Here is a 13,137-nt window from a genome sequence, read left to right as displayed (position 1 = left end):
CACTAGTAATAAGAAAAACAAAAATTAAACAAAAAAAATCAGTGAAGATTTTCAAAGTTTTCATTTTTCAATGAGGGTTAGGGTGGCATGAGAGGAACACTAAATACACATTCAATGAGACTAAGTTGCAACAAACACACTGAAAAGTGGTCTGGTGAGATAATTAAGGATCTTAGAAATGTTCATAAGCTATGACTTAGTAATTCTACCCTTAAGAAATAAATCAGGTTGGGAATCAAGTTTGAAGAACAGAGATGTCCATTTTATCATTATTAGGAAGAAATAAAAGGAAAGATTTTAAACATCCAACAAGTGGGATGAACATTAAGAAATTGAGGCACACATAGAATAATAAATACCTAGTCATTAAAATTTTCACAGGTTATAATAAATAAGAAATATTCATAATATAATCTCTTCTTTGTTTCTCTAAAATGTCCATCTTGGGGCTTATTTATTGGATGATAAGCAGGTTATTACCAATAAAGCTCCACCTGCAAGTCCCTCAAGGAAGGGGGTACACAGGACAGGGAGTCTTAATGAGGGAATGATCCAGACCTTAACATAATAAGGACTGTGTCTGCAGAGATTGTGGGAAGGGAGGAGAACAACAAAACCTTTAGCAAGAAGGAGCTGATTTTGATGAACATCTGGCATATAGCAAATACTCAGTAAAGGTTTGTTGACTGTAAAAAGAAACTTTGCTTTGGAGTAGCTCTTTCATTTTCTGTATCTGGAGGAATGTGTATAGGGATCTCTGCCACCACCCCACCCACTATTTCTATTGCTATTCATTCAGAATCAAAGGGAAAAGGATACACAAAGATTCGGATTTCTGATGGCCTTGCTACGACTTTATGCATATCACATCCAAGCACTCCAAATCAGCAACACCACACATAATTGCACATGTAATTACACACGGATGGGATGGCTGGCTTGTCACCGTCCTGCCAGAACTGTATTCAAACAGATAGCAACTTCCTTAATTAGAAAAGGTAGGCTGAATACATACATAAACCACACCTACTCCAGAAATACAATGAGTGCATGGTATTTTCTGTACATGCAGCACTACAAAAGGATTTGAAAGCATTTTAAAATTAAAGATGAGAATCTCCTTCAAATTCAGTTTTGTGGATGTACATACAAATGGTTTATTTTTTGGCAAATGAAGGGAAAGTATCAAAAAATAACCTCGGTTTATAGTATTTACATTTAATGTGTTTATTAATTATTATTATTAATAATAACTTATTTTTATTGGAGGCTAAGGAAAACATTGTAAGCCTTAGTAATATTTTACTAACACAATTACTTCCTAGGAACAGTAACTCATCCTCCCTAGAGATCTGGGCAAGGGGTGGATCTCAAAACTCGTTTCTAATGAGGCAGCTCTGCAAACTTCCAGAAGTTTGTGTTTCCACCACAAAGGAGAGAGAATGTTGAAATTCTGCTTGTATTTCCAAGCAGCACCTGCCTGGCCCACCCCACTAGCAGGGGTATCCCTTGTGCCTGGAATGCATCACCACACCCTGGTTTAGAATAAGCTGAAGTCTTTTTCTTTGGGAGGGCAGCCTTCTGCCAAAGCCATTTATCCTCCTGCCAAAGGGTTCCCCTGTGCTGGTAATCTTGTCCCTGAAATAGCATTTCTCATCTCCTTCTGAGCCAAAAAAAAGAAGGGGAAAAAGGTCTTTGTCTCTACTTAAATATAATTTTCTTACAATAAATTCCTTTTCAAATCAAGTTATTTAAAATCACATCAAGTTCTAGACTTTTTTGATGCATTAGACTCATAACTTAAATGAAATGTCTTTAAATTATAAAGGACTTTTTTGAATTAAATTAATTTCTAGAAATTTTATTTTCTCTTTGATGGCCACTGAAAAACATTGGAAAGTCTCTCTCCTTTGGCCGTTTCATGTTCCATAATTACAATGGTTTTAAAAACCTATCTTTTAGTTAGGAGTGAAACATAGGTCAAATTTCTGAAATTGAGAATTTGAGCCAGGCATGGTGTTGCATGTTTAAAATCCAAGGAACTAGGGAAGCTAAGGCAATAGGATCCCAAGTTCAAGGCCAGCCTCAGCAACTTAGTAAAACCCTGTCTCAAAATAAAAAATAAAGGACTGGGGATGGAGCTCAGTGGTAGATGATTGATTGGGTTCAATCCTCAGTAACCCCAAAAAGGAAAGAGAGAAAGAGAAAAGAAAAGAAAAAAAAAGAAAGAATTTGTTTTTTAACAACATCACATATAAAGAAAAAAATTCTCAATAACATTACATACTTATACAGATGAAAAGCAGGAATGGTTTTTGGTTCACATAAAATAAAGCATTTCTGGAGGTGCAACCAAAGACTGCCAAGAGTTACTTTCAAAAATCATCCCTTATTAAGACACTGATTTCTCTACTGTGACTTAATTTTGCTCCATTTTTCACTTGACTGAGAGACAGATTTGATTGCTTTTACAAAGACTGAATTATATTTCTTGAGTCCCTTTTTATTAGAGAATATTCTTTGGACTTTTACACATAAATAGATAATTTATCTGTATGTAAAACTCCTGTTGGTAAATATTTGCATTATGTGTGATAAAAAATTCATGACCATAATATATAATGAGTGTGTGTTCTTAATAAAAATGAATATACCTTCACAAATAAGTAGGATAAGGAAAATAAACAGATAGTTTACATAAAGAAATATAACTGTCTAATAACTAAGAGGAGGAAAAAGAATTTAACCTTATGAAACAATGAAATACAATTGTCCTAGTATCAGAGATTTAGACAGTTGAAGAAATTTGCATTCTCCTGAAAGGCAATTCCAAAATTTGTCTAAAGTTTTCAAAAACAGTGACTCAAGAGTCTTATAGGAATTTAAGAAAATAAAAAAGATGCAACATTATATATAGATGATATTTATCAAAGTAACATTTGGATCACTAAAAAACTGTGAACAACCTAAAGTTTGAGGTTGCAGGTCAAATTTCTGAAATTGAGAATTTGAGCCAGGCATGGTATTATATATCTAAAATAAAGACTGTTTTATAAATTGTTATACCCTTAGGGATTCTGTGTTGCCATTGAGAGACAATGCTCCCCCCACCCTCTCTGTTTTTCTGTTTGTTTGTTTGTGGTTCTGTGGATTAAACCCAGGTGAACTCCACCAATAAGCTACATCCCCAGCCCTTTTAATTTGTTTTTTGAGGCAGGGTTTATTACTAAATTACTGAGGCAGACCTCAAATTTTCAATCCTCCTGCCTCAGCCTCCCCAGGAGCTGGGATTATAGGCATGTCCTACTGTGCCTGGTGAGATAATGCTCTTGATGTATGTTTATTCACATGGAAGCTGACCATGCTATACTGTTCAGTCAAGTATTTACTTTGAGTAAATAATAACAAGAACCTAGAAGCTGAATTGCCTTGATTTCAGTTATGTATTAGTAGTTTACTAGCTGCATAGCTGGGCATGGTAGCACATGGCTATAATTCCAGCATTTTGGGAGGTGGAGGCAGAAGGATTCCAAGTTCAAGGTCAGCCACTGCAACTTAGGGAGATCTCGCCTCAAAAATTTTTAAAAAAGAGCTAGGGATATAGCTTAATGGTAAAGTGCCCGTGGGCTCTATCCCTAGTACAAACAGGAAAAAAAAAAAAAAGGTTTACTTAATATATGACTTTGGATACGTTTTTAATTTCTCTCAGTTTTACCATCTGATTTTACCATTTCATATTTTTCTAATTTAGGAAAATATAAAATCCTACCTGAAAGGCCAATAATAAAATTTCAGTGGATGTGAGCTGCTCTTACTACTACTACTACTACTAGAATAATACATTTCATTACACAAAGCATATATGTGTTAGAAAGCACTGGACTATAATGTTTCATAATGCTTTGTGTTGAAAACAAATGTCTCAGAGTAAGCACAAGTGTATCAGGGGAGGTGTTTAGGGAGGGAAAAGGAAGGTACTAGAGAATGATATTGATCATTTTATGTTATGTGCATGTATAAATATGGCATAATGAATCCCACACTACGATGTATAGTCATAATGTACCAACAAAATTTTTTTAAATTTTAAATCAGTATCCTTTCTTTTAAAAAACAATTTTAAACATTTAAATCTTAAGCATTTAAAACACTGCTCTGGGGGCTCGGGATGTGGCTCAAGCGGTAGCGCGCTCGTCTGGCATGCGTGAGGCCCGGGTTCGATCCTCAGCACCACATACAAACAAAGATGTTGTGTCCGCCGAAAAACTAAAAATAAATAAATAAATTCCCTCTCTCTCTCTCTCTCTCTCTCTCTCTCCCCCTCTCCTCTCTCTTTAAAAAAATAAAAAATAAAAAAATAAAACACTGCTCTGTTGCTCACAAAATAAAGAAATAATAAAGTTAAAAATGTACCTTTATTACTAATTAACCTTAAAGAAAGGAAATAAACAGTTTAGCTATTGTCTGTTTTAAGAAAGCAGCAGTGAAATATTTCCTAAGATGATTACAATTAGAGCAGCCAGTATGATAAACAATGAGGGAGAATAAAAGACTGGCACATTTATAATCAAGGCTAATTATCTTAAATACAAAGTTAATTATTATCCATAATTCCATTTTATTGACTTATTAAAATAAAACCAAAACCAAAAATCCAGCATTATTTAATTACTATTCCTTCCACTTGTTACCTCCAAATTGCTTTTAGTAAGAGTTGGGCTGCTGCCAAACAAAGCCATGTATAAAGACTAGGTTTTCATTCCCCATCACAGGGAAATTTTCCAGTACCTAAGAGATTTCTAGTGTCTTCACTGATGCAAACTAAAGAGAAATGGTTGCTTCTTTTAATGTTAGACTACAATCTATCTTAAGTTCCCAAAAGATCATAAGAAAATGAAGTAAATTACAATGGTAATCAAAGGCACCCAAAATGAAGGACAAGTAAGAACTATGGTGGCCATGGGGTGAGAAAGGCTAGTAGTCTTTGTAGTTTGAACACAGCAAAATTTTGACATTTTCTTTTCCCCCACTTGTTAATCTAATTTATTAATGCAACAAAAAATGCAGAAAACTTACTTAGAGATGGTCGCTGAAATCTATTGGAAGTGGTATAAACAAATGTTCTTAGATTAGTACAGGTTTCTCAACATGAAATAGCAGTCGCTGTTATATAGGAGAATATACTTAAAACTGTAAATCAGCCCCAGATACACAGCACACATTAAATATTTAATGGAGTAATCTGTAAAGCGAAAAGAGGAACATAGAATTTTAGGACTTAAAAAGATTTTAGAAACAGTAAAACTCGACCTTTCATTTTTCTGAGAAGACTAATGTTTAGTGATTTTTAAGAAAACTGCCCAAGGTGAGATTATAAATCAAGCCCTGCTTTTAATTTTCATTAACTCAGTTATCTCCTTAAAGCTTATTATTCATTAAGCTAAAATCTGTTTAATTTTTCCTATTACCTTTGAGATTGGTAAGAGTTATCTTGATATGCAACTTCTAAGAAGCTTTGTTCAATGGGGAAAAGACATTAATTAAACAGGATTAACATCTATTTATATAGAGAAATTTTGGGCAAAAGGTTAAGAGACATCACCCCCTACTGTGTAACTGTGTATGGGTAAGAGAGGGAGTTAATCATCTGGACCTTATCAAGGGAGCCTCTCACTTGTATAAAGTATGCTTCGCTATGATAAAAAAGAGAGCCAGAAGGTATGATAACCATTTGGGCATATACCCCAGCAACAACCCAGGAAATTCATAAGCCTCAAAGAGCTTTTGGATCCTTAAAGGAGTGAAGGACAATCAAACTCTTCCATGGTATGAAAAGAAGTAGAAAAGCCCTTTTTGATTCAGGAGTTTTTTTAAGAAAGAGTAGTAGTATCCAGCAGCCACTGTAAGGGAGAACATATAGTAGGAGCAAGGGAAAAAAGAGGTCTCTACCCTGACTGATTTAAGCACAGTTCTCAAGACCAGAAGGTCCTAGGGCTGGGACCCAGGAAAAGTACTTCCTGGTGGAGCAAGGGCAAGTCCCCAGAAGCATAGTAGAACTATAGTTCCCAGGCTCTCACTGCAACCAGGACAGGTGACATTCACTGCCAGCACAACTGCCACAGAAGTCTCACTCATATGTGTTTCCACATCCTCATCCCCCCCCCCCCAATCACCATGTTGGGATACACCCCAGAAATGACCCAGGACACTTATAAGCTCCAAGGAACCTCTGGACCCCTGAAGGCTAAGTGAACAGTCAAGTTCCTGGACTTCAGCAAAGAACTACACCCTAAAGTAGGGTAAATAGGGATTGAACTATGATGTTTCATTTGGTCAGGGATATCAACTTCTAAGAGCCTCATCCCTCTTGGGCCAGAATGTAAAATTAGGTTTCAGGCAATTGTAAGATGATTCCCAGATCCTGGAAGTGTTAAGGAAAGTAAAGACACACCACACTATATTTACCTCACTTAACTACAGTAGTTAGGGTACAGAGAAAAAGACCGGACTTACAAAGGAACATCTGGGAGCTTGATTATCATCCTTGATATGCTGGTGAGTAACAGAAAACCAAGCTATGGTTTAGAGAGGATGTTAAGCTGGCCAAATGAAATTAACCAAGAGGTTTGTCTCACCAATGTCTCTGTTAGATCCCTCACTGCTCTCTTTAATAGACAGGTTTACACTGAACCAGCACTAGTGTCCTATCAATCAGTGTCTGCCCCTGCAGAGCTGGTACTCATCATTCTCTTTATATAGAAACTTGGAAGTCTTACTTTTTATAGTGTGAGCCATGGACCAGCTGCCTCTGGGAATGGGCCCACCTCTACTTCTTTTTTTAAAAAAAAATATTTATTTTTTAGTTGTAGTTGGACACAATACCTTTATTTCACTTATTTATTTTTATGTGGTTCTGAGGATCAAACCCAGGGTCTCGCATGTGCAAGGCGAGCACTCTACCGCTAAGCCACAGCCCTGGCCCCCCTACTTATTCTTTGAGTGGGAATTGGGAGTCACCAGTCCTACCTGCTTCGAAGTCTCACCCTGCTAACTTTAAGCACACACAGAGGTATCTTTCCCTTCACAGTTCTAGAGCAGTTATATAGTCATGCCATTCTACTGCAGATCAGATTCAAAGTCTGATCATTTGGACACCAATTCCTGCTTCAAAGCTAATTCTTTAAATTTGATCAGGGGGCTGGTGGTAAGGGCAGAGAATGGTCAGGACTTCTCACATATTATTACAAATGCTGTGCTCGTGTGTGTTGGGGATGAGGATAGGAATAGATGTTCTGACTAAATCTCTACCAAATTTGACTGTCTTCCATTTATTTTCTCAGCCATAAAATAGTTTCTTGAAGAAATTCAAGAAGTCTGATTGGGATTATCAATAGGAAGATTAGGGGCAAATTTCTGTAAGCTGAAAGGACCTCTAAAAATTCTTTCACCTATATTATCAAAGTTCATTTCTCTTTATGTAGATTTTCCAGCAATAACAATAACAACAAAATAACCAACTAGCTTGAGTATGCAATAATCCACTTCTTTTCAATTGAATTTGAATTTGGTCATTTGATTTCATTTTAGAATTTGTTCAACTCTCTTTTAGTTACCAAGATCAAAGGAAACATTTCTACAGACTAGTGATACATGCAGTTCATAAAACTATAAACATCAATTTAAGATAATAGCTTAGAAAAACAGAAAAACAACTAATTCATAGTAGAATAGATTTCTCCAAGCAGCAGAGATCTAGGTGCACTCCTGAACCTCTCATATTTTTCTGAAGACCTCATAAGGTAATCCATGGGCAAACACAGTAAAAAGCTGTTTCCAGATGTTAGTCTTTCAATTTTCCTTACTTGCTATAACATGCACTGTTCACCATACATACAGAAGTGTCTCCTGAATGGACACAAGGCTCACAAGAGAAAGACTAGCTTAAACATAGCTTGTGCTAACATTCAATTGACTCCTGAACCCAGGATGGCCTCCACTGCCTGTTTGGGCCACTACAGATAGTAGAGGGCAAAGCTTGGGCTCTGGAGTCAGAAAGGCCCAGACCTGCCACATGAAAACTGTGGGCTCTTGGGCACATTATTTAACCCTCCCTAAACTTCAGTATTTCTCAACTCTGTAGGGAACTAACATTATTCACTTCAAGGGTTATTCTAAAGTTCAATGGGGTCATTAATGGACATTGTTTAAGAGTGCTCAATAAATATTACTTATTATAGTAAGAGCCAGGAGCAGTGGTATATGCCTGTGTTCCCGGAAGTTTGGGAGGCTGAGGCAGAGGGATCAGCCTCAGCAAAAAACGAGACGCTAAGCATAAGCAACTCAGTGAGACCTTGTCTCTAAATAAAATACAAAATAGGGCTGGGGATGTGGCTCAGTAGTTGAGTAACCCTGAGTTCAAGCCCCAGTACTAAAAACGAAAACAAAAACAAAACAAAACAAGACACACACACACACATTTCAGAATTCTTAAGAAAGCAAAACAGAAGGAAGTGGGAAAGGAGAATGCCTTTAAGTTATATTATTATCAATATGATCATGGAAGAAGGAAAGAAAGAAGGAAAAATAGAAGGGAAATGGGGATGAAGAAAGAAAATGATATATTTGCCTCACGTTATGATTCAGTGAGTCCAAGACTTTCCATAATTATTGCAGAGAGGAACCCTTAAAAGCTTGAGGGAGACAAACTTTAGGCACATAGACATATGCGTTCGAAACGTCACTGTGAATATAACAAGAAGTATGAAAATCCATTCCATAAAGGAATTGTTAAATCACTGATACACTTTGGATAGGACTAAACACCCAACTTTCTATTTTCCCTTTGGTACTAGAGTTGCCTTTGTAAGAAGGGTAGATAAAAGATATTTTAATAGGGCTGGGTATGGTGGTGCTGCCTGTAATCCCAGTGGCTCTGGAGGCCGAGGCAGAAGGATTGTAAGTTCAAAGCCAGTCTCCGCAACTTAGCGAGGCCCAAATCAACTTAACAAGACCCTATCTCAAAAAATAAAAAGGGCTGGGTATGTGGCTCAGTGGTTAAGCAACACTGGGTTCAATCCCTGACACAAAAATAAACAAATAGATAGGTAGATAAATTAGTAGTCTAGACAGTGGGACGATCCACTGGAATATGGGAAGAAAATATTTTGAAACTTCTACTTTTGCTCACTTTTTAAAAAATCATTTGTTCATTTTCTAACCCATCTTTTAAATATGTTATATAACAATAACTAAAGTGCCTATTATACTTGTAATTTAAAAATAAATTGATAATAAGAATGGTATATTTGCAATAAGAAAGATCTCTTATTTCCTTCACTCTTCTATTATTAGGTAATTGAATCAAATACCCCCCCCCCCCAACCACTACCAAAACCCCTCAATGCTAACAGCCTATTCAGGCTTTTCCTATTGCTGGAATCTAATTAAAGTGGACTTCATCACTATTCTTACTTGTTTTCTAAAAAGTTTTAAAACCAACCTTCTAATTAGCCAGAATTATGAAACTGACCTAAACAAATAGCTATTGTGGTTGCTGTTGGGGATAAGGATTATGTGACTTCACATCAGAACACCAGTTTTTCACATCCTTTTTGGGGGTATACACACAGTGTCCAGTGAATACACAGCAATATAAGAAGAGAGGCTGGGTGCAGTAGCACCTGCCTGTAATGCTATTGGCTCAGGAGGCTGAGGCAGGAGAATCCCAAGTTCAAAGCCAGACTCAGCAACATAGTAACCTAAGTAACTTAAGGCCTAAGTAACTTAGCAAGACCCTGTTTCAAGATGAAAAAAAAAAAAAAATTTTTTTTAAAGGGCTGGGAATGTGGCTCAGTGGTACTCCCCCCCACCAAAAAAAAAAAAAGAAAGGTGGGAGAATGCCTATGCCTATAACAGAAAGTATCTCTTAAGTAAATGATTAAAATTGTTTATTGTTCAAGTACCAGACTGAGATTGTTACTTTTGCTTTCAATAAATACTTATGAGAAAAGGTCAACCCACATGGTTCAGAGGGGAAGGACAAAGACAATACAGAGAATGAAATGGAAGGAAGGAATACTGTATTACTTGATCTGCATCCCTCCCCACCACTTTGGATTACAGCTTCATTAACTATCCTTTGGGGAACTCTTCCTTCTCAATCAAGTCTTCATGAATTGTCAACCATGGTGTCCCATCCATGATGCATAAGACTCAAAATAAGTCAGATTCTCTTTGGAAATCTTGAATAGATTCATTCAAAGAAAGAGAAATGTGGGAACTAAGTTACTCAGATGGAGGAACCCTAAAGAGGCTCCATATTAGTTCATATTACTTTGAGCTAAAGCTGCCTAGGTTCCTGCCATGTATTGGAGATAGTAAAAATGGCTACAGATTCTTCTATCTCTGTGCTTTCGGGCAGTCCCCCTCCCACACTGACTCTGATTTTGGTCATATGATTTGCTTTAGATAAGATGAAATTCATATATTGCAAGCAAAAATTTGAAAAGTGCTTGTGCACTGGGGTTTGCTTTTTTTAAATGCACTTGGAACCCTGAAATTATCATGTGAGTGGTCTTCCAGGGGATGAGTGATCACATGGAAGAAAATCAAGACATGGTAGCTGAGTAGGCAACTTGAATGCAAACCCATAAATAAGTCCCTGAGGAGATCAGCTGAGCCCAGTGCAGTTTGGGGATGCTCAAGTCCTATCCAGATTGCTGATTTACAGAATCAGAAGCTAAACTAATGATTGTCTGCTCAAGCCACTAAATTCTGGGGTGGTTTGTAACACAGTAAAAGCAGATACACCAACTTCCCAAAGCCTGAGTATTTAGCTTTTCTTTTGATTCTGCAAACTACTATGTCCTTAGAATGAATTCCTTTTGCTTAAAGTTAATTGACTTTTGTTTCTTGCAAGCTCCTTAGCAACCAGGCAAGAGATAGATGAAAAGATCCTGTATATGACCATTGAGAAAAAAAAATATTAGTTTTATTGCTCCTCTCTATTCTCTCTCATTCTTTCCACAAGGAGATAGAACAGTGTTATTACTGCTTAAGTAATACAAAAGCAATATTTCAAACTCTTAAGTTTAGAGGGAAGGAGTTATAGGACTCTTACTGAGAAAACTGCCACCTCTGGTCTGGGTCATGGTATAAACATGTGGGAAGCAGATGGACCTGACTGTGTGGCCAGGCAGTCAGGAAGAACAGAGTCCACTCTTATTCATATCTAGCCTACTCTACCCATTAGCTCTGTGACCTTGAGTAAGTTACTTAAAAGCACCAGGCATCAGTTTCCTCAACTGTAAAATGGAAATAATGAAAGTATTTCTCTCTGAAGTTGGTATAAGAACTGAGTTCATGTATATGATGTGTATTTAGCAAACATTATATAGTATTTGATATTATTATAGAATATAATAATTCTCTAGAATCCATGTGCCCGTGGGAGAAGACTTTGGAGAGAGATACTTGGCATTATTAACCATGGAACAGAAGGTTTTGTGTCTAGTCTCAGATCTACTGAAAGCCTTGTACCAATTTTGTCACTATCAAATGGAATAATCATCATTTCTGCTCTAGTCCACAGAATTATTTGGAAGAAATATAAAAGAACACATGAACATGTATCTCAACATTCAACAGTGCTCAATCAACGTATAGTTAGGTCTATAATTATTATTGAGATACTGAAGTAGTTTTATGTTCCAAATGAGTTTGAGTGGTTTAGAACTAAGTGGACACATCTTAGTGATATATGAAGGTACTCTTAGCATAAAGATTTATTTGTAGACATATTACACTGAAAGTTGTCTATACCAACTGTGGATCTGTGATGCGAGGTTTAGTTATATATCAGATTAAAGAGGTCATGGTCTTTACAATAGTCTCCAGGACACCATAAGTGTTTCGGAGGAAGGGAATAAAATCAACTAACTAGAGAATAGGGAAAGTAGGAAAGGCACTATCTATATCTATGTCTATGTCTATATACATCCTGAACTTTCAGAAGCCACATGATTTACCTGCTGCCTATCTCCTAATGATTTGAATATATTTGAATATATATAAATACATATTTATATTGAATATATATAAATTTGTAGGTTAGAATCTAAAACCCAATATAACATTATATAGATGTGGGCCCCTTTTGGAGGCAATGAAGTTGTGAGGAATTGCCCTCATAAAAGGGCTTTGGGGAACTAGGTAGGCCCTTTTGCCCTTTTGTCCTTTTTACCATGTAAGGACCAAAACTTCTAAGGTTCCATCTTAGAAGTGAAGAGCAGGTCCTCACCAGACACTGAACCTGCAGGTATCTTGATTTGGATTTCTCAGACTCCAAAACTGTGAGAAATAAATTTCTGTTATTTATAACTTAAGCAGTCTAAGGTATTTTGTTACTAATAAACTAAGATGCCATTTGTCCCTAGGACCACAGGGTTAAGTGTCTGTTGCTTTAGGTGGGAATAACTAAGGGATTCATTACATTGAATCTCATGTACTCATATGTGAATCCATTTCAAAGCATATTGGTTTTATACATGGTTCTAGCCATCAAATTCTAAAATATCACAAAGTTAAATTTCTTGATTTGTAAGGAAGAAATTGTAAAGGTACAGAAGGGCATATAGATAGTTAAAGCCATCTAAATCCTGTGATGATCCAGGTCACCATATTATATTTCCTTCAAGCTGTCTACTTGGCATGTACATATTCATAAACACATATTTATAGGGATTATTGTATCAGGAGTTTTAGAGCTAAATTTTTGCTTAATATCCTAGATTGAGAATTTTCATGGAATAGCATTAAAAGCAAGAAGTATGAAGAAAGCAAGTACAAGCAGCTGTTGGTAGTTTCTAATCAAGCTGTTGGTTTGTGCATTATATTTGCTGAAAAAATTTGGAGGGAACAGTATTGAAACATTAATCCTAGTATGCAGATGCAGTGTTTGGCCATCTTCATGGGAACATTCAGGATATGTGGGAAGTAATAAAGTGTGATACTGGATCACTGATGATGATGATTTGATTCATAAAGTAAATTTGATTCTTGTTGACATTTAAAGTCAGAGACTTCAGTAGACAGAGATGAGGCAATGGGATCAGGGCTGCTATTTTCAAATCTAAAGCT

At 36.5% G+C, this 13,137-nt stretch overlaps 1 protein-coding gene across 8 annotated transcripts in view; it reads right to left on the bottom strand.

Moving 5' to 3' along the window:
* The window catches only part of Ston2 (stonin 2), a 130,972-nt gene that overhangs the window by 16,546 nt on the left and 101,289 nt on the right, over positions 1-13,137 (bottom strand). The gene's annotated exons all lie outside the window — the stretch shown is intronic.

This window comes from Marmota monax, unplaced genomic scaffold (genome assembly GCF_021218885.2).
Source record: "Marmota monax isolate L192 unplaced genomic scaffold, Marmota_monax_Labrador192_F-V1.1 WCK01_AAM20220418_F8-fsc00017, whole genome shotgun sequence".
Taxonomy (NCBI): domain Eukaryota; kingdom Metazoa; phylum Chordata; class Mammalia; order Rodentia; family Sciuridae; genus Marmota; species Marmota monax.
Note: the sequence above shows the minus strand (reverse complement) of the source record. Positions and strands in the feature narration are given on the sequence as shown.